This window comes from Chrysemys picta, chromosome 6 (genome assembly GCF_011386835.1).
Source record: "Chrysemys picta bellii isolate R12L10 chromosome 6, ASM1138683v2, whole genome shotgun sequence".
Lineage (NCBI taxonomy): Eukaryota > Metazoa > Chordata > Testudines > Emydidae > Chrysemys > Chrysemys picta.
The window spans coordinates 55422707-55444052 of record NC_088796.1 but is presented as its reverse complement, the minus strand read 5'-3'; the positions used below and the strand labels follow the sequence as shown (position 1 = coordinate 55444052).

At 41.0% G+C, this 21346-nt stretch overlaps 2 long non-coding RNA genes across 9 annotated transcripts in view; one reads left to right on the top strand and one right to left on the bottom strand.

Annotated features, from left to right (window-relative positions):
- Positions 1–17116, top strand: part of LOC101948281 (uncharacterized) — a 170267-nt gene extending 153151 nt beyond the window's left edge. For all 8 annotated transcript variants that reach the window (XR_255342.5, XR_508686.4, XR_508689.4 and 5 more), the window contains 2 exons: positions 10653–10800; positions 15395–17116. This is a non-coding gene — a long non-coding RNA (uncharacterized LOC101948281). The remainder of the gene's footprint in view (positions 1–10652; positions 10801–15394) is intronic.
- Positions 1–21346, bottom strand: part of LOC122174237 (uncharacterized) — an 81607-nt gene that overhangs the window by 25187 nt on the left and 35074 nt on the right. The window lies entirely within an intron of this gene.

Sequence of the window (21346 nt, the reverse complement as noted above, 5' to 3'; positions counted from 1 at the left end):
GTCTCATTGTTTGTTTGTTTTTTTTAACAAATATTTCCCAGATTTACAATAATTTGCCTGGGTAGTTCTGCCCTATTCTGTAGAAATGTCAAAAGAAGCAAACCCAATTTATCAACCTGCTGCACAACAGAAAGATGTGGGAATGGGAGTTAGCAGCTTTAGATGCTATTGTTCACCCAGGTCCCGCTGATATACATGAGGAAGTAACTATTTTAATACTGTAGAATTCAGTTTTACTGATCACTACTTGTAGTGATCATTCATCTCTATGGTTTAAATCTTACCTTCCAAAAGATGCGTGTTATGATGCTTTTGTTATAGTGCCTCATTTTCACTGATTTATTAATTGGCATTCAGTTGTAAGAACTAGATTGGAAGTTATTTCTTTGATTTTTCACATAGGAAAGAATGTTTTACCTTTTTGAGTTGCAGGGAAGAAGATTATACTTGTTGCCACTCAGAAACAGATAGGGAATATAACAGCTTGTGAGTGTGCTAAGTAGAGCCAATAATAATGTATCTTACCTGCCATGGCAGTAAGATCGCCTATTAGAATTTGCTTGGTCCTTGTAAAATGTAGATTTTTCTTCTGACCACAGACCTGATCTAGGAGACTCAATATTTCCTGGATCTGAATGTTGTGATCATGTAAACATACAGAAATGATCAAAGGTGGGTTGACCAAATTATTCATGGTGACGGTGTTATGTAGTAGTTTCTTTTACCCTCTCAGGATAAAATTTATATCTAGGGTCAGATTCATCTGGGGATTATGCTGGTTAAATGAAAGCACAAAGCTCATACTAATATTTTATAATACTGTCAACTTCTTGAGAGGACAGTTGAAATAGGCAGAGAATATTGACTAAACTAACACCTGTATTCTAGTGAGTGGAGCTGAAGGTATATGCTTTCATGATCTCCTGTTTACTGAGACAGGCATATACAGGTTTTTGTGATTCCAGAAGCATATCAAATGTGGAGTTCTGATTAATTAGTATTTTGTAATATTATTTTCATCCTATAGCTGAGCCTGGACTTTCTTTTTCTTTCTTTTTTTAAAGCCTTTATGAAATTGCTGATTTGCCCACAGAACTTTTGTGCGGCCCCTCTTATATTTTCAGTAATGTTTATCATACACGGCTCCAGCCGGTAGGAGCAGAAGTAGTCAAAGCACGAACTACTGCACTGGAGGGAGGAGGTTAAGATGGGGCGCAGATGGGACCAGCCCTCTTCCAGCAATACTCTGGACAAGAACGGTGTACGGTAGGACCCACATACATACTCTGAGGGCACTAGGTTCCAGATGGTGCCTACCTCCCTTGTCCCTCCCTGGCTTTTGGGGACAAACTGCACAGAGAAGCCAGGCAAAAGCTCCAGTTGGTTGGAACAGAACTAGTCAAAGCAGGGTCCTTCAGACATTCCAGTCAAAACTGTAAAATGTTCTTTGACTTTCTCTGCCTTGTGCTGATGGGCTATTTGCTCCAACCCTCCATCTCTCTCTCTCCCTCACAGTCTTTTCACCATAGCCTCTCTGCAGACCTGCCACCCCTACTCTTTCCTCCCCTGCCCTGTCTCCCTTCTCTTCCCTTTCCATTCAGTTGATCCCCTCCTAAGTAAACCATTCACCCCCATAGATGAACTAACACGGCATTTGCAGCTATCACATTGTTTGCTCTGTTGTGTGTTCTACCCCTTACCCCTCCCTGTGTCTGTCTTGTCAATTTGGACAGTATTCTCATATTGTTTCTTTGTTGCCTCTTAATTTATACTTAGATTGTGAGCATTTTGGGGGCAAGGACTGTGTTTTTGTTCTGTGTCTGTACAGCACCTAGCACAGTGGGGGCCTGATCCATGACTGGGGCTCCTGGGCACTGTGATAACACAAGTAAATAATAATAACAACAACACCCTTATTTAACAAATCTAAATAGTGGGGGACACGTGACACTATATTTACCATCATTCACTGCAGGGATTGTTGACGCCATTAATAAGATATAATACATTTTAGATTTGTCTTTTCATCAGCCTTCAGTGCCTTTATTTTAATTTTCCATGTCTGATAAGCTGAGCTCCTTTTAGATTTTTTTACTTGTCTCATCAACAATACAGTAGTATTATTTTAGCAATTATATCTATATATCCTGAAATTAGATATCCTTAGGTTCTATAACACTTCATTACAACTTTGTGCCACACCCACAAATTCTTTACTACTACTTATGCTGACCGAAGTGCTCTCCAAGTTTCATTAGTGATTGAGTTTAAAACAAAAAAGGGGGGGGCAGTAAGCCTTACATGTAACTAATATTATAACCTCTGGCAGCTGAATTTCAGGATGCATACTTCTAATGATTATACTCCAGTGACGCTGAGTGTAACAGCAGTTGCAGAAGAAATGGTAACACTTGCTCAGGTTTGGCTGATTGTCCTTTAAGGGGAGATGGGACCAGCCCAACCTGTGCCATAATTAATTAACTGCTCCCCAGCCTGGTACTAAGAGGCTCATCTGATATCTTAATAGACACCTGAGCCTTATAAAAGGCCTGAGAGAGCTCAGTCTGGGAGTAGAACTATGCAGTGCAGGGGGTGTGAAGGCCCTGAGCCAGGGTCTGCAGGAGAATGATATTCCAGGGGAACCAGTCTGGGGGCTGAGTGGTCTATAGCGGGTCGGAAGAAAGACACAAATGTGGCTGAGAACAGGGTCCATAGGATAATTTGAAAAGAAGCCCAGGAAGGGTTGAAGAATCTTTTTGTTTGTTTGTTTGCTGGTACTTTTTAGTTGGACTTTTTTCAGAGTGGTAGCCGTGTTAGTCTGTATCAGCAAAAAGAACGAGGATAGGGTTACCATACGTCTGGATTTTCCCAGACATGTCCGGCTTTTTGGTGCTCAAATCCCCGTCCGGGGGGAATTGCCAAAAAGCCGAACATGTCCGGGAAAATGCCGGCATCCCTGCCCTAGTCCCCGGCTTACCTGAGCAGCTCCGGCTGGCTACGAGCTGCAGGCGGATTCCCCGCTGCGGCGGCGGCGGCTGCTGCTGTTCCCCCCCAGACAGTGGAGCTGCCCGAGCGCTACCAGCTTCACGGTTTGCCGGGCAGCCCCCAGATCTCCAGACCCTGCGGCCCGGGCCGGGCGCTTCCCCAGCGCAGTCGGAGCCCAGGAGGGGAAGTGCCCGGCCAGGAGCGCAGGATCTGGAGGTCGGGGGCTGCCCAGCAAACCATGAAGCCGGTAGCACTGGAGCAGCTCGGCTCTTCAGCTACACAGAGCTGAGGTGTCTGGGGGGAGCAGCAGCAGCCACCGCCACGGGGGAATCCGCCTGCAGCTCCCCCCAGATACCTCAGCTGTGCAGCTGAAGAGCGGAGCTGCCCCAGCACTACCGGCTTCACGGTTTGCCGGGCAGCCCCCAGACCTCCAGACCCTGCGCCCCCAGCCGGGCGCTTCCCCTCCCGGGCTCCAGCTGCATGGGGAAGCGCATGGCCCAGGGCGCAGGGTCTGGAGGTCTGGGGGCTGCCCAGCAAACCATGAAGCCGGTAGCGCTCGGGCAGCCCTTTTCGCGTGGCTGGGAGGGCGGAGGAAGGGGAATGCGGGGCGCTCAGGGGAGGGGGCGGAGTTGGGGCGGGGCCAGGGCGGGGAAGGGGTAGAGTTGGGGTGGGGAAGAGGCGGGGCCAGGGCCCCATGGAGTGTCCTCTTTTTAAAAACCTTTAATATGGTAACCCTAAACGAGGAATACTTGTGGTACCTTAGAGACTAACAAATTCATTTGAGCCTAAGCTTTCGTAGGCTAAACTCCACTTCATCAGATGAATGCAGTGGAAAATACAGTAGGAAGATATATACACACAGACGACATGAAAAAATGGGTGTTGCCATACTAAATATAACAAGAGTAATCAGTTAAGGTGGGCTATTATCAGCAGGAGGGAAAAAAACTTTTGTAGTGATAATCAGGATGACCCATTTCCAACAGTTGACAAGAAAGTGTGAGTAACAGTAGAGGGAAAAAATTAGGATGGGGAAATAGGTTTTACTTTTTGTAATGACCCATCCACACCCAGTCTTTATTCAAGCCTAAATTAATGGTGTCAAGTTTGCAAATTAATTCCAATTCTGCAGTTTCTCATTGGAGTCTGTTTTTGAAGTTTTTTTGTTGGAGTACTGCAACTTTGAGGTCTGTAATCGAGTGACCAAGGAGGTTGAAGTGTTCTCCGACTGGTTTTTGAATGTTATAAATCTTGATGTCTTATTTGGGTCCATTTATTCTTTTGCGTAGAGACTGTCCGGTTTGGCCAATGTACATGGCAGAGGGGCATTTGCTGGCACATGATGGCATATATCACATTGGTAGATGTGCAGGTGAATGAGCCTCTGATAGTGTGGCTGATGTGATTAGGTCCTATGATGGTGTCCCCTGAATAGATATGTGGACAGAGCTGGACTTGTTACTCCTAGAAGGGGTTGACTTTGTGACTTCACTGAAGAGCCATCTCCAGCACTAACCTGTATATGTGTGGAGTTTATTAAGGAGCCCTGAAGAGGGAAACTGAGTCAGGGTGCTGCAGAGCCATCCCCAGCCCTGAGGCAGGTGCTTGGGAGGTGGCTGCCCCATTACATTGGTGATCAAAATGAATATTTCTCGAGTCCATATTCTACTCCCTAATTCAAGGAGTTTGAAGTCAATAAAATTCCACACAAGGACTGAATGCAGAATTTGGCCCTAGATTAAAACTCACAGAAAACTCTGAGCATGATTAAACATTTTATTACGCTTGATATTTTGTTCCTTTACAGTTGGTTGAGGAGGCAATATTTTAAATGAGATAGATAGATACTATAGTGTCAGGTGCTCTGCACATATCTAAGGCCAGGTCTACACTAACCCCCTAATTCGAACTAAGGTACGGAACTTCAGCTACGTGAATAACGTAGCTGAAGTTCGAAGTACCTTAGTTCAAACTTACCTTGGTCCACACTAGCAGGCAGGCTCCCCCGTCGACTCCGCGGTACTCCTCTCGCCGAGCTGGAGTACCGCAGTCGACGGCGAGCACTTCCGGGTTCGACTTATCGCGTCCAGACTAGACGCGATAAGTCGAACCCAGAAGTTCGATTGCTCGCCGCCGAACTACCGGGTAAGTGTAGCCAAGGCCTAAGATAGGCAAAAACATACTTCAAAAGCACACAGAACAGGGATTGCATGGACTATGGTTGAAATAGCCAAAATAACTTGTAGAAAGGAATGTGGTGGTAATTGAATTATTTTCACTACCAACTTAATTTTAAGGTAGTTATTGTTTTTCAGTGATCTAGTCAAAGGACCTCATGCACAATATAGCTAGATGTGGGGCCGAATTTGCTAGCTTAAACATGATGGGTCACATTCTGTAAGTATTGAAGAGATGTGACTATTAGCTAAGGAGCTAGTATATTGAAATACTAAGGAGGTAGTGTGACTTTGTACTGTAATGAATCTGAAACTCCTGCCTAGACAGATGTGGAACAAGGGGCATATATATTTATTTTTTTAAACTTTGTTTCAAAGATGTGCCCCTTCTTTGCTGTCTGTTTACATTGTTACCTATAGAGCAACTAAATCCATCCTCAATGTGCCTAAACGGAACATTCAAATGACAACAACAAACTATATATATTTTTCCTTCTTGGTTTTATGTTATGGGTATGTGACTTATTTGCTATCAGTACCATTTGTGATGTTCTGTGCCTTATCAGCACTGACAGTACAGGTAGAGGGCTCAATCTGGCAAGGTTTTACACATGGGAATGACTTCAGTCAGACTACACATTTCCTACTGGCCCAGACAGGCACAATGTCATTGTGTTCCTAGAATATCCAGACTGGTGCATTGCACTCTATTATGGAGCAAATTCATACTTTGCAGATCACAAAAGCTATATATATAGCATGATATTAAACACAAAGGGAAGGATATATGGTTTCTTTAAAGGAAAGAAAACAAAGTTCATTACATGTTCCAGTTGTTCCTTGGAGTCCATTGTTTGGGGGGGAGGGAGAGAGAAGAGGAAAATATGCCCTGTCCCAAATACCCCCATTTTGTCCAGTTTTTGTGACCAGCTCTAGGAGAGGAGAGAGATCCCAAGCCTTTCAACCTATCAACAGCAGTAGGACACTAGAGCCATCTGAGGCAGAGACTGGAGCCATCACTAGCAAGTTACAAGACAGTAGTGACACCCAGATTATTTTTTTAGCGCTAATTGTAACAGACCTTCATCCCACACTTAGGTCCCAACCAATTGACAGAGTCTTCTTGTCTCTGGCTACAATGGAGCCTTGACCTCCTTGCTCTGTTGAGCAAGCTCATTCTAGTATGAGTTGACCAAGTGTCTGCCAGGTCCCTTCTCCAACAGAGACAGAGCCAGTTACATTTGAATGCCATGCTTTATCTCACTGGCTAAAGATGGCTCTGAGTTCATCCAAGGTGCTTCAACATGGTGTGCAGGCATAAATGTGGGATAGGCAGCTGGATGACTGATATTTTGGTGCTAGATAATATATGGGGAATCTTATGTAACACCCCAACATATGTCCATGTGCCAGTGATGTATTCAGGCACTTTTAGGACAACTGATCTTGGGCCCTGTGTGCCCATCAAAAGTTCACCATTGTGTGGTATTACAATTAAATGCAGGTAGCAAAAACAGACATCAAACTGGAATGAGAGAGAAAGTGAAATGCTTTAAAAATGCAATTTTAAAACAAACTTTTCAAATGTTAATATTTCTTATTTGGCAAAAAAATTATAAACTAGAACAACATCCTGGAGTTTCATCCATGTGAAATTTGAGACGTGGGTACAAATAGGAAAATAATAACCCTTGAAAAAATCCCCAAAATCCAAGTTTTCCATTCTGGATTTGCAGCATTTCACTTTTAAAAGATCTAAAACTTGGAATGTTTGTTCATTAAAATGCACATGCTAGAGGAGCACATTAATTTTTTTTATAAGGGGTTCATGGCCAGTCCCTCTTCTTCTGAGCCTGGTTGCCCTCCCAAATAAGGCCAGGGAGACCTTCAGCTCTGTACAACACCTGTGTCCTTCATTCTTTAAGTGTTTTCCCACCACCAGTGTCCAACTATATACAATCCTTGCTGGTTTCTCACCTACCACAGTAGGTGGGTCGGTAACCAGCTAGAGGACTTCCACCTCCCTCCCTCACTGACATCTCTCTCTCTGGCTGCCTCCTCCTTCCCAGCCTTTATAGCTCCTGGTCTATCAGGCTGGCAGGTGTTGCCAATCGACAGGCAGACATAAGGCTTTTCAACCAGTCCCAATCTTTCCCCCTTGATTGGGGCTAGCATGGCAGGGGCTGATTAGGTGTGTTTGAAGAAGCACCCTCCCACAGGGGATAATAAAAATTTGGGAAAAGATGAAGCTGTGGAGTAAAATAGGATATAATTTTGACTATATGTGCACAATTATAAGTGCCATATTGGGAAAAATTAATTTGGATTGCCTTGTTGTCAAACTGTCTGTAGTCACTCAGAATGTGGGTGCCAACCTCAGGGCAGACTGACACATATCAGGGCACAAACCCCAATTCAGTTGTGTGTTCTGTAGTTAGATTTCACCAACCAAGCATCCAGTGTGAATACCTCAAGCTCTATATCAGCCTTAGTCACAGACAGTCCCCTTAGAGACTCCAGTTTATCTTGCAACCCAGGCAAGCCTGCTTTTGTGATAGATGGTCCCTTATATCACAAATCACAACAATATTCAAGTTACTCCCAGTCCCAAAGGACCAGTCACTTGTCCCAAGTCAGTTGTACCTCAGATCTCAAACCAAAGACAACGGCTGCAGCCAATTCTATAATAAACTAACTAAAGATTTATTAACTAGGAAAAGGAAGTGAGTGATATTTACAAGGTTAAAGCTGGTAAACATACACACACAAATGAGATACAGTCTTAGGTTCCAAAAGCTAATAGCAGCTGCTATAATGTGCAAGCTGTAAATGTCCTTTAAGGCTAACCCAAGCTAAAAGCTGGGGACCCCTTGCTAAGGCTGCTGGAGAATCCAAATGTTAATTAAATGGCTGTTTTGTGTGTCCATTAGTAGTACTTATGTGTCAACAAAAGAATTCTAAAACTTAGTATATCAGTTTCAATTATGGTGTAGATCTGAATGAGTTTAAAAACTAATTTTACAAACACATATGTGAAACAGTGATTTTCAACTAACATTTTGACTGTGGGATGAGGTAGGTGAATCTGCTAGACAGTGTGAATGATCTCATAAAAACAGGCAGGCTGAAGAGGATTTGTTGAACATGGCTACTGGTGCTGACATCATTGACTAAAAACATAAGTCACAAGATGGTACTATAAATTAAGTTGTCTTTATTAGCTCTGGGCAGAAAACTAGACAGCTAGCAATAATAAATTGTAAAAGATTTACAGATTCTATTTAGTTCATATAAGCATCCAAAAACATTTAGAATGGATGTTACAATGAACTTGTGAGTAAAGGCCAAAGCACTTCAGTTAATATCCAGAGGTTCAGATATATGAATTGCTGTGCAATATTCAGGTATTGATACAATGGTATTTGTTAGATGTGACTTCAACAGTGTTAATCTGGAAACTAAAGGGTTAATTGTTACATAGGTCACACATGGGTTAAACTGGAATCCAATGAGCTATGGTGCCCCTGTTGACTAGACATACCTTGAACAAGTGAAAGGTGATATATTGTTGTAGGCAATGTTCCAACCTGCCCTTAGTGTAATTAATGGAGATAGCACAGGACCAAAGAGCAGATTGAGAAGTGTGGTTCCTTCTGTATGGTTAGACTGCTGTTTTGTTTTCTTAAGGTCTAGTCTTGCAAGGTATCGAGCACCCTGAACTCACATGTGGTCAACAGAGGTGATCAACACCTCACAAGAGCAGTCCTTATACACCCTTGCTATGTCCTTTTCACATTCAGATAAGAGTTAGAATTTTGCTAAAGAAATTCTCATGTTTCATCATTCGTCTATACAGAATAGTAACCACAGAAGCAAAACTCAAATGCCTCATGGTGTCATGAGAATCCCAAAATATATGTACCCAAATTCACAGCTTTACTGTGTAGTGTAAATAGCACCCTACAAAGGGTTGGTAATACAGGATAACCATACAACACACAGGAAACTTGAAGCCAAAGGCAGTTGTTTTCAATCTCTTAAGATATGCAGGAAGGAATCTATATAACTGTACTTAAGTTCACCATTGCTGTTAATAAAATGCTTGCTGTTCCATTTTGTATGGATGATAGTCCTGTCCTGTCCTGTGTAGTTATACTTGCACAATAACAATTTTTTTCATTCACACACATTCTTGTTTCCAAAATGACCATTGTGTTAATGTTATATATTTGATTATATAAAGGAATTTCAGTAAGAATTTTTAATGAAATTCGTAGGCAAATTGTTCCCTTTTCCACTTGTTTATTTATAATTGCAAAATTATATTTAGTAGAGATTTACTCTTACCAGGAATCATTTTTAAGTGCTTTTTAATATTTGCAGTTTGGTTTCACATTAATTATGGGAGAGTTTATTACAGGAGTGAAGGAGAGACTCAGCCAATAAGAATACAGTATACTTCAGTTAATATATGTACATTAGTCATATTTCTTAAAAAGCCAGAGGCCAAAATAGTCTAACGTGGGTGCCTAAAATTAGGCACTAAATCCATAGTGGACTATTTATAACTGGTCTGAATTTAAAGGTGGTGAATTTCCCTAACTCCTATTGGAAACTTTAAATGCATACATCAGTTAAGTATCTTTTGCTTAACTGCATAATTCCTTATTGGCTGTCCATAAGAGAAACTTAGGCTTGATCTGACCCCATGAGATTGAATGTGTTGCTATTCCATTTAATTATATATTAGCAATATATAAATCAATAAATAAACAACAAAAATGGCTAATTGCATAATTTGACTTTATGCATCTGAAGAGGTGAAAATATTGAACTTTACAGAGCAGTACATCCAGATTAATTAGGGGTTGGAAAACCTCATAAGATTTAGTCCACTCACCAGTTTATTTCAGACTGTGTAGTAAACGTAAGGGCTAATTTCATCCCTGGTTAATGACATTTAGATGTATAAAAACTGGGCCCTGATTCTCCACTGTGTTACTTCAGTTAAACTTCAGTGGAATTACTCTTGATTTACATGAATGTGAGCTGAGAATCAGGCCCCAGGATTGTGTGACATGAAAGTTTTCTTTGTATTAGTTTGAAGAACATGCAAAATATTAAACTTAGCATCTAAAAATTCAGTTCTCTCAGATTCCAACCATGCAAGGTTCTGGGAATCATGTGATTGACTTCAATGGGAGAAGAAGAACCCATCACCTCACATGTGGTACTCTGTACTTTTCAGTATTAGGCTCTAAATGCTTAATTGTAGGAAGCTACTTACTCCAGTAATGTGCATATTCAGGGGCTGATCCCTTGTATTATACATCAGTAAAGTGCAGTGTATATATTGCCCATTCTGGCAGCTCACATGGCATGTCTATTTAAAGCTATTGTTTTACTCTATACTTATCCAAAAGGAGGTAAATTATGGGTACTTTTTTATACACTGCTCTTAAATATAATTATATCTCTTCATTTTTATAGGAAAAATGAAGTTTAGAACTGACTCTTGACACGTGATGCACATTTGGCAGGAGGCCAAGGCGGATCAGAATAAACAACCCGAAGACAATGCCAAATTCAGGAAAATAAAAGTAGCTTAATATGATTTAATACCAATAAAGTGGTTAAGGTTAGTGGAAACAATCTTTGCTCTTTTCTTTTCCCCATAAATTAAAAAAGATTTTGTAATACATTATAGCTCGTGTAGCTCGCTCTAACTAGGGCTATCTGTTATGGCCAACCAGAAGCTCTCGCTTGTCCAAATCATAGCTGTCAAGCTCTTGAGCAAGACTAGTCACAGAATACATGTTGCAATGATGCTTTACATCCTCCACTGGCACCAGTTTGAGATTCTGGTCCTGTTTTTAAAATCCTTACAAGGCAGGTATCATTCTACCTCAGGAACAGTCTTTGCATTCATGAGGATGAGAATAACTTCACTCACCAAGCATATGGAACCTAGACCTGCCTAGGGTGAGACTGGGGATAGCAGTGAGAAGAAAACTTCATTCCGCTTGCAGAGGGGATCGCCAAGACTGAGCCATGTTGACAGGGCAGTGTACAGAAGCTTGTTACTGTGGCTTCTTATATTATACTTCTTCTTGGTTAAACCAGAACTTTCATAATTCCTACATTCACTTCAAGAAATTTAAAAAACAAAAACAATCCTCATCCTTCTCCCCCATCCTGTTCCTTCAATTTCATAAGAACCATCTACTCCACAAAAGTTCTGTATCTTGTATTTAAATGACTGATTATCTTATTGCGGTGGATTTCAAACTACAGCTTGTGGAATGCTGGTTCTCCATGGAGCACTTGCTGGTGGTGTATAAAGAGATAGCTAGTCACAAGGGATTTAGGTATCTACTTGGCACTTTAGGCACCTAAATCCAAAATTTAGATTCTATAAACCCTCACTCAGCTGCTGCCTAACCATGAAGGATCCTACATTTCCCTATGTTTCCACAGGTAAAGTCCCCTAGAAGTCTCCCAGTGAGCATGTGCAAAGCCACCTAAGTCATGGCACCCAGTGCCTAGCTCATGCCTAGCCTCTGGCAGGATTTACAAGCTAGCAGTACTCTCCACCTATCTCCACCTGTGGGTCCTGATCCGATAGGAACACTCAGAGGGTACCTTAGAACATGTCTACTAAATCAGGCCCTGTACAAAATGTAAGCAGAGATGTCCCTTTATAGCAGTGGTCACTGTCTCCTGGTGAAACTATTCCACTTTGGATAACTAAATAAATATTCATTTGGCCAAAAAGAGAAAGCAAGGCTGACTAAGTGGTCAGGGCAATCCCGGCAATGTACAAGCACCCGTTTCCAGTCCATGTCAGCCAGAGTGGAGAACAGCCTGGATCAGTATTCTAACCACTTCGATAAAAGGAGAGGCTCTGCTTCATTTTTTTTTTTTTTTTATGACTTGGCTTAGGTGCCTAACTCCAGGAGAGGGCTCATGGCTGTGATTCCCAAGTGGAGAGAGATGCCTCCCTCTGGCCCGTATTTAGGTGCCTGAGTCCCTTTGAGGTACAGGGCTTAAGGCCACACCTCTCTTCTCACCATTTTCTGTTAACTAACTTAGGCAACTCCCCACTGAATGTGCTGTTTTTTGTGAATCCCTAACTCTTCCCACGCCTCGTATAGGGAGTCTAGGTGCCTAATTCAGGGTGCTGGATTCCACTAAGTGACAGTACACCTAAAGTTATCTGTTGCAACATTGGGTCTAAGGCCCCTTTGTGGATCTAGCCCAAGATGCTAAATATTCTATCTACTTATTTAATTTAAAAAGGTAAAAATACATTAGATACTTTACTAATATTGCTTTTCCTTTAAGCAATTGCTGCAATTTCCCTCAAGAATATTACGTGACGATGAATGGGCAGGGGGGAGGGGCGAGTTAGTCGTGCAATAACAAATGGATGAAGATGTGTCCATGAGACAGTCTTTCTAGTTCATGCTAAGAAAAGGTTTGAGAACTCCTATAAACCAGCTCATTCAATGAGGAGTCACACTTAAAACTCCAAAACCCCTTAACTTAGATTATGTGCTCTTTCTCTGCAGGAGACACAATCTGTTTGACCCTCACAGATACGAACAGCCAGAAATATGACTACAATATAAACTGTATTGCCCTCTTTTTATAAAGGAGTAATAATATGATAACAATAAAGAACTGATACTAAGACCTACCATCCCAGATTCTTGGATATCTATGTAATATAATAAACACTATACACAGTGCATTTGGAGATTAACACGACTACTCGATAATGATGTCAGTGCTGCTACAATATCAACATTATGAAAAAAATCCAATGTAATTTACTCTCCATTTGAAGATATGATACAATTTTTAAAATTCTTTACATTTAGTTAACAAATTAGACCTCCAAAAGCTACTTCAGTTTCCATTTAGCTCATCTGATGTTTAAGATCAGATGACAGGCATCTGATTTCAAAAGTCTACTTCTTGTTCTTATTATCATCATTTCACATGAGCATAACTGCTTTTATGTAATGTATAATTTTAAGTACAAAAACTGTAATGGCATTTCAGCAACTCTTTGAAAGTAGACAGTTACTTTCCCTGAATTGTGTTAAAATCTGTTACAAGTCAGAGGATATATCCAAGAAGTAAGGGTGGAGATTTTTACTGCATAGCATGCATGGGTTAAAGAAGAGGAGGAAAAGAAAAGAGAATTGTTGGCAGTACTCTGCCAAACTTTCAGAATTAAACTCAAAGCCAGACAAAACTTTCCTGAGTTATGTTTCATTACAGCCTTGAAAGTTGGACCAGCATCATTGATGTTTAAGTGCCTAAGCCTGTTTCAGTTAAATCTGATCTGATTTATGGTTTCAGATGTAAACAGGTGCAAAGCTTATTCACCTTGACATAAAGCTAAACTTAGCAGTTTGGACTGAGTTCTGCTCTGAAGTTTTAGGATGAAGTTATGAAAATTTCAAACTGAAATTCAGGCTGAGAACCAAAACCAAGAAAAAAACAAAACTTCTGAGCTTCATTTGGGGCTGATAATTATCTAATATGACACAATATGAGAAGTAAGACAAGCACACAGGAAGGAAAGGAGTTTCCACAAGACCGGCCTTTCCAAGAGCAAGCTAATAAAACCCACCATCAGTTTTAACATGACAATAAAAAAGGGAGTTTTTTGTAGCATGTAGTAAGTTTTAAGGAAATATAAACTGTAGCTTTGCATTACAATTATACTTGCTTTTTAAGATGCATTGTAGCTTCTATGACAATGACCTTACTGAAAGGATAAGTGGATCTTATTCTGCACAGGGTAACTACAGCATTCCAAACCCTGCCTGTATACAAGGCCACAAGTGCTCTGGCCAAACTATGCAGGAATAAAACCAGCTCACAGTCTATCCAAGGCCAATCCCCGAAAACCAAAACAAATGCTGTACCACCCATTCTGTGCAGTACTGGGCGTTGTGGAAAGCTCCTGTAAATGTAACCTGCTTCCTGTACTCTACATTTCCTTTTACTCAGTCAGTCTGTCTCCCCTTGCTGTGACTGTGCTGCCTGTAGGAAGCTGGGACGGAGTAACCCCAATGCACAGCTTTATTGAGTGGGGAGACAGACCAATTTTCTGTTAAAGAATCTCCTTCTGTTGTGGGAAGGGAGCGCTACCACTCAGAGTCTTGGGGAAATGGGGGCCTGAAAGAATTAGATAGGGAGGTGCCAAACCAAATTGCAGGAATCAGATGATGGGAGACTCAGAGAAAAAGACTTCCAACAGTCTCCCCTCAAATTTTTGTTCCCTTGTCTGGATGAGAGGTGCCTGCAACTTGCTTGGGCCCTCTTTTTTTCCTGAGTGACTGACAGGGATGAAGTGGAATGTCAATCAGCTAGGGAGAACCTGCCTCCATCTTTGAAAGTCAGAAAACACACTAATCATACTCAGTGCATTTCCCAATGAGCCCAGTTGCAATCAGACTTGGTGGCGTCTGTGACTTTCCCGGGGGAAGGGACAGTCTTGAGTGGATAATGTCTGAAACAGCATTGTGAAGCTACCACCAATAAAGAAGTATCCTCTCAGAGTAGGGAGCAGTGTACAAGTCACAGTAGCCACAGAGGTTCACAGAGTCTCTATTGGCCACAAACCAGTGAAGCTACTTTTCTGCTGGACAGATGCTAAGAAAAATAAAATAATTTTATCTGTACTGATAATTTATGAAATTAATCTTATATACCATCACTGTGGAAAAGGTTATTAGTTCTACAAAAGCTATTATATTCCAGCACTTAGACATTTCCTATTGCAGCAACATATTTGTATTAAATTATTTTTGGAATAAAGAATTAACTGGAGGAGATTTTGATAGACAACATTTTAGTCAATCAAAAATTTTAGCATTCTGAACACCTCTCTTTTCTTTTTTCAAATGATAAGTAAAGAAGTACTGTATAGTTCATTTTCCATCCTTTTGTTTGTTCCATAAGTAACTATATAAATTCTGTAGCGTTAGCAGCAGCATCAATAAAGGTTTTCCACACATTTATGTAAAAAAATAAAATAAAGATGTTGGGTGTTTTTCTTTCCTAAATATATGAAGTAGAAAGCAAGAAGAGAGAGAACACTTTAGCCATGAATCAGTTCTTTCACTTGTGGGGAAAGAGTAATTTACTTCACAGTATTTGTCTTTTGTGTAATAAAGGGTAAAATGCTAACTTTTTTCTCTTTTGTTTTACAGATGAAGTTTCTTAAACTCTTTTATGGAGGCTGGTTAACAATGACATGGATTTTTGAGGAACAATTCCAGAGCTTTGACTGAATGAAATATTCTGAAACCAAAAGAAAAGCTTGGTCTTGATTATCTATATTACAGATTAGCTTGAAGGAAATAATTATTACCAATCTGTACCATAATAGCTGTACTTAACTGCAATGTAACATTTAAGGTCTGTGGAGCAGGGGATGTCTTTTTGTTCTGGGCCTGTACAGCATGCAGCACAATGAGGTTCTACTCCATGATTGGGGATCCTAGATGCTCCCATAAAATAAACAATAATACAGTAATAATAATATTTATCTTATTCTATTTGGATTGTTGCTTTAATTTTATTTTTGATGATTTATCATTAGCTCTTGGAGCTAAACTGTCAAAGGCTCATATATCAGGTGTGCCACTCCCAATGCAGATATAGTCCTAAGGCCTGACTCTCATCTTGTAGAAATATAAGGCCCCAGTTTGGTAGTCAGATATGTGTGAACAGTACCTGGGGACTGTGCAGAGCCCACTGACTTCAGTGGAGGTCCAGACAGGCATAAAAGTCAACCCACACAGATCTGATTGCAGGGAAGCAGCCTTCAAACAGAAGTGACTCTGCTGAAGTCAGATGGAGTTAGACCTAGGTAAAACAGTGATGTAAGCAAAAGGGGAATAGGACCCATAACACACACACATGTGCACATTCAGCCAAAGAAATAAAACACCTGCATGTGTAACCCACACACCTTCTGGGTGTGGTGTTCTGTCCCATCTAATGGCACTGAGAACACTTAAAGAGAGAGGTAAAATGAGTCTTCTCTACAGCCTTAGCTAAGAGCCAGTTGTCTTTTAGCTCATGTGGTAGAGGCTCATGCACTAAGATCCACGGTTCAATCCTGCCCACCAATGACAAGGGTCTGTTGGCATTACACATGCATATGATACTGAGGGATACGTAATGGGTGGAGGACATTTTGTGTCATTTTAAATATGGCCATTTTAATCAGTCCAGTTGTTTACCGACATCTCTTAGGTGTAATGAACACATAGATATCAAGGAAATTGAAGTTGGTTCATTAGAAACCTTTTCATTTTTTATAATTTTAAAATTACAATCAACAGGAAAAACATACCAGATTCATTGCTGATAGGTGAAGTGTGACTTTTCCAATATTTTAAGATTATATTTTATTAGTTCAAGAAAAATATGGTTATAGAAAATATATATTTACCACTCCTTAAAAGATTTTGCAGAATTTTCTGTCTTCTCTCTGTTTCTTTCACATTATATTTTACCTTTTCTGATATTTATGCTTTTTGTTTCACATGTTCAGCAATCACAATATATCTCTTATACTCATGGTTTTCAATCAAAATATATTTAAAATTGTATTTAATAAATACCTTTAAAATAGTGTCAACAGAATTTTATTTTTGTTGATATTTCTGCCTTCACTATATGTTGAAATGTAATTGGTTTGTTAGGGATCAATCCTACATTCCTAATTCAAGATAAAACTTCCATTGAAATCAATGAGAAGTCAATTGTCTTGATTTCAAGGTTGAGCCTTTAGCTTAGTTTTATGAGTGTAACAGAGCCTTAAATAATTTTTCTTACCATTGTCTGTCTGAACATTTTGTCAGTAATTAATATGTATAATTCCAAATTTTGTAATAAAATAAAGTGCATACATTGTTAAGACATCTCTCTGGTCAGACTTTTCATTAACTGAAGTCCTGGAGTCCCCAGGCTTTTAACCCATCTCTGGTCTTTTGCAGGAAGTTAATTTGGTGATGAAGGGGGGTGGAGGGGTTGGTATATGTAGTCCTGATTTTGAGAAAATGACTATTTTGAACTTGAGCTATCAAATGGAAAATGCATCTGGATATTATGGTGATGAGTTCAATATATGAACCTATATAGAATAGGATAGATACTACAGTGATGGAGGCATTAAATATGGATATAACAGATCAGGGGTGGCCAAACCTACTCACTCTCTGAGCTGCATACAAGAATCTTCAGAAATTCGAGAGCTGGGGTACACCTGGAGGGACTCAGGGCTTCAGCCCCACTCCTGCTGAAGCCCCGAACCCCAGCAGGTGCACCCCACAAGGCTGTAGCCCTGAGACCCTCCTCCCCACTGGGCAGAAGCCCCTATCCCACCACCCCACTACAAGGCAGAGGTCCCGAGCTCCCCCCACCAGTCTGGTAGGTAGAGAATGATGGGTGGGGGCGGGGGCTCTGTGAGCTGCACTTTAACTGTAAAAGTGACTCACGAACCACAGTTTGGCCACCCCTGTAACAGATGACATTAAGTAAAGTATTTGTAAGATACACAATGCACAAGATAACCAGTTTGACATAATGATGTTTATTGATGCGGGCAATATATATTGATACAATATAAAGAACATACTGAAGTTCTACCTTTATATCAAAGTATGCGTTAAATTCTGGTGTATCTTGCACATACGTTCATTTCAGAAAAAACAGTGTACAAGCCTGTGTTACGTCAGGAGCACACAATGGAATATGGCTGCCTCCATTCTGGCTCTTCTGAAAATAAATGCAGAAGCTGCCCGCAGGGCCTTCCCAACAAGGGCATGAGTAAGGGGTAAGGAAGAATGGTCCATAGGTGTAGGCATGGCTGTGTACGTTGACCATACAGGGTCTCACTGTATGGATGAGACGATAGTGTTCAGTGGAGGGATTTAGGTTTATTAGGCACTGGGCAACCTTTTGGGAGAGGAGGAGCCTATACAGGGAGGATGGGCTCCACCTAAACCAGAATGGAACCATTCTGCTGGCATGTAAAATTAAAAAGGTTCTAGAGGTGGTTTTAATCTAAGGGCTGGGGAAAAGCCGACAGGTACAGAGGAGCACATGGTTTGGACAGAGCCATCCCTTAGGGGAGAATTTATTAAAGGGGATGCTCTATATCCTAGTATAGAGGAGAGGATAGAAGTTGATAAAATACAGGTAGGAAGTGAAGAGAAACAGTCAAAATGAAAAGGAGTCCCATCCAATTACATCATTTGAAGACAGACACCAAAATATTGACAAGTTTTATAAGTGTTGATATACAAATGCTAAAAGTATAAATACTAAGATGAATGAACTTGAGTGCCTGGTATTAAATGAGGATATTGATATACTAGGCGACACACAAACTTGGTGGAATGATGCTAATCAATGGGACATGGTAATAACAGGGTACAACATATGTAGGAATGACAGAATAGGTCGTGCTGATGGGGGTGTGGCACTATATGTGAAAGAAAGCCTAGAGTCAAATATATCAAACTATATCATAGAATCTCTATGGATAAAAATTCCATGCTTGAATAATAAAAGTACAGCAATTGGAACATACTAATGATCACCTCAGCAGGATGGTGACGGTGATTGTGAAATGCTCAGGGAGATTAGAGAGACAACAAAGACAGACAATGCAATAATAGTGGGGGACTTAAACTATCCTGATATTGACTGGGTACACATCACCTCAGGAAGGGATGCAAAGATAATATTTTAAACACCATAAGTGACAGCTTCTTGGAGCAGTTAGTCCTGGAACTCACAAGGAGAGGGGCAATCTTTGATTTATTCCTAAATGAAGTACAGGATCTGGTCCAAGAGTTAAATATAGCTGAACCGCTCAGTAATAGTGACCACAATGTAATTAAATTTCACATCTTTATAAGGGGGGAAATACCAAAGAAACCCACCACAGTAGCATTTAACTTCCAAAAAGGGAGCTACACAAAAAAGCAGAAGCTAGTTAAACAGAAATTTAAAAGGAACAGTCACAAGCATGAAATGCCTGCAAGCTGCATGGAAACTTTTAAAAAATGCTGTAATAGAGGCTCAAACTTAAATGTATACCCCAAATTAAAAAAACAAACAGTATGAGGACTGAAAAACACAATGCCACCATGGCTAAACAACAAGTTAAAAGAGGCAGTTAGAGACAAAATGACATCCTTTAAAAATTGGAAGTCAAATCTTACTGAGGAAAATAGAAAGGAACATACACTCTGGCAAGTGTACAAGTATAATTAGGCAGGCCAAAAAAGAATTTGAAGAGCAAAAGACACAAAAACTAACTGTGATGCTGGCAGAGTAGATGCTAGCTCTTGCCAAGGCTTTCGGCCTCAGCCACGCACTGACAAATCCATTACTGGAAACCCATCTGTTTCACCAGTGTGTTAGTATGGTTAAGATGGGTATTGAACTTATACCAATGTGTTTAGACTTTATGACATGCTTGTACAATGTTGCATGCATTAATCTCACATATAATTTCTTTATCACATGCAATAAAGTAATATTTAAGTTTTTTGCTTTGTAACTGTAAAAATTGTTCGTCACTCGGGAGGGATCATCTCCTGCCCATCAAGAAGGCCTAGCAAAACAAAATGGGCCATTGTGGGACACCACAATACAAATACTTTGTTAATTGTCCCTTTACACTCTTGAAGAGGCTAGGAGCAAAAGGGCTTGTCCCATCAGGTTGAATTCTGGAAGAAGGAAACAAAAATATCTGACTGGAACATTTTTCATCTCTTTTGCTTTTTGGACTCTCACAGAAATGGAGCTAATAAACGGAAGCAGAGATCCCCAGGTCAACCAGGATTAGCCCAAAAAGACATTCAGAACTGACAGATTACTACAACTCTGTCACTTTTTGAAACCATAGACTGTAACTCATCTGTGTATACATGTTTTCCTGTTTTAACTTTGTAATAACTCTCTTATTTCTTATCTTAGGTAATAAATCCTTAGATAGCGTACTATAGGATTGGCTACAAGTGTTGTCTCTGGTGTGAGATCTTAGGTACAAATTGACCTGGGGTAAGTGACTGGTCTCTTGGGATTGGGAGAAACCTGCATAGGTGCCGACCCTGTGGGTGCTCCAGGGCTGGAGCACCCATGAAGAAAAATTAGCTTAGCACCCACCGGCAGCCATGCTCCTCCCTCTCCTCTCCAGCGCCTCTTCTCCACCGCTGGCCCCACTGACCAACTCCTCCCCCTCCCTCCAAGTGCCTCCTGCCCACAGTGAGTAGCTGTTTCGTGCCATGAAGGTTGGCTCCGGGAGGGAGGGGGAGGAGTGGGGATGAGGCGTGCTCGGGGGAGGGGGTGGAAAGAGGTGGGGAAGAGGTGGAACGGGAGTTTGAGGGCGGGGGTGGAGCAGGGGCGGGTGGGGGCAGGGAGGAGGGGTGGAATGGGGGTGGGGCCTGGGAAGAGGGGCGGGGTTGAGCACCCCCCAGGTAGAGGGGAAATCGACACCTATGGCAACCTCAACATTTTGTGATCTTTGGTGTGTAGTAACCATCTACCACTAAGTCCACCTGGCTTGGATGGCTAGATAGACTAAAATGCCCAAAGGGACTGTCTGTGACTCCATGGTAAGACTGTCATATTGGTTTAGGAGTTCACACTTGTTATTGGGTTGGTAAAATCAAATTATAGATTCTACCTGAGGTTGGCACTCATGGTCTTGAATCACTCCAGATAGTGTGACATTACCAGCAATTTTAATTATAAGTATATCAGATGCAGGAAGTCTGTCAAACAATCAGTTGGGCCACTAGACGATTGAGGTGCCAAAGGAGCACTCAAGGAATATAAGGCCATTGTGGAGAAACTAAATTAATTCTTTGCATCGGTCTTCGCTGCAGAGGATGTGAGGGAGAGTCCCACACCTGTGTCATTATTTTTAGGTGATAAATTGGAGGAACTGTCCCAGATTAAGGTGTCAGTAGAGAAGGTTTTACTACAAAGCGATAAATTAAACAGTAATAAGTCACCAGGACTAGATGGTATTCACCCATGAGTTCTGAAGGAACTCAAATATGAAATTGCAGAACTAACAACTGTGGTATGTAACCTATCGCTTAAGACATCCTCTGTATCAGCTGATTGCATGA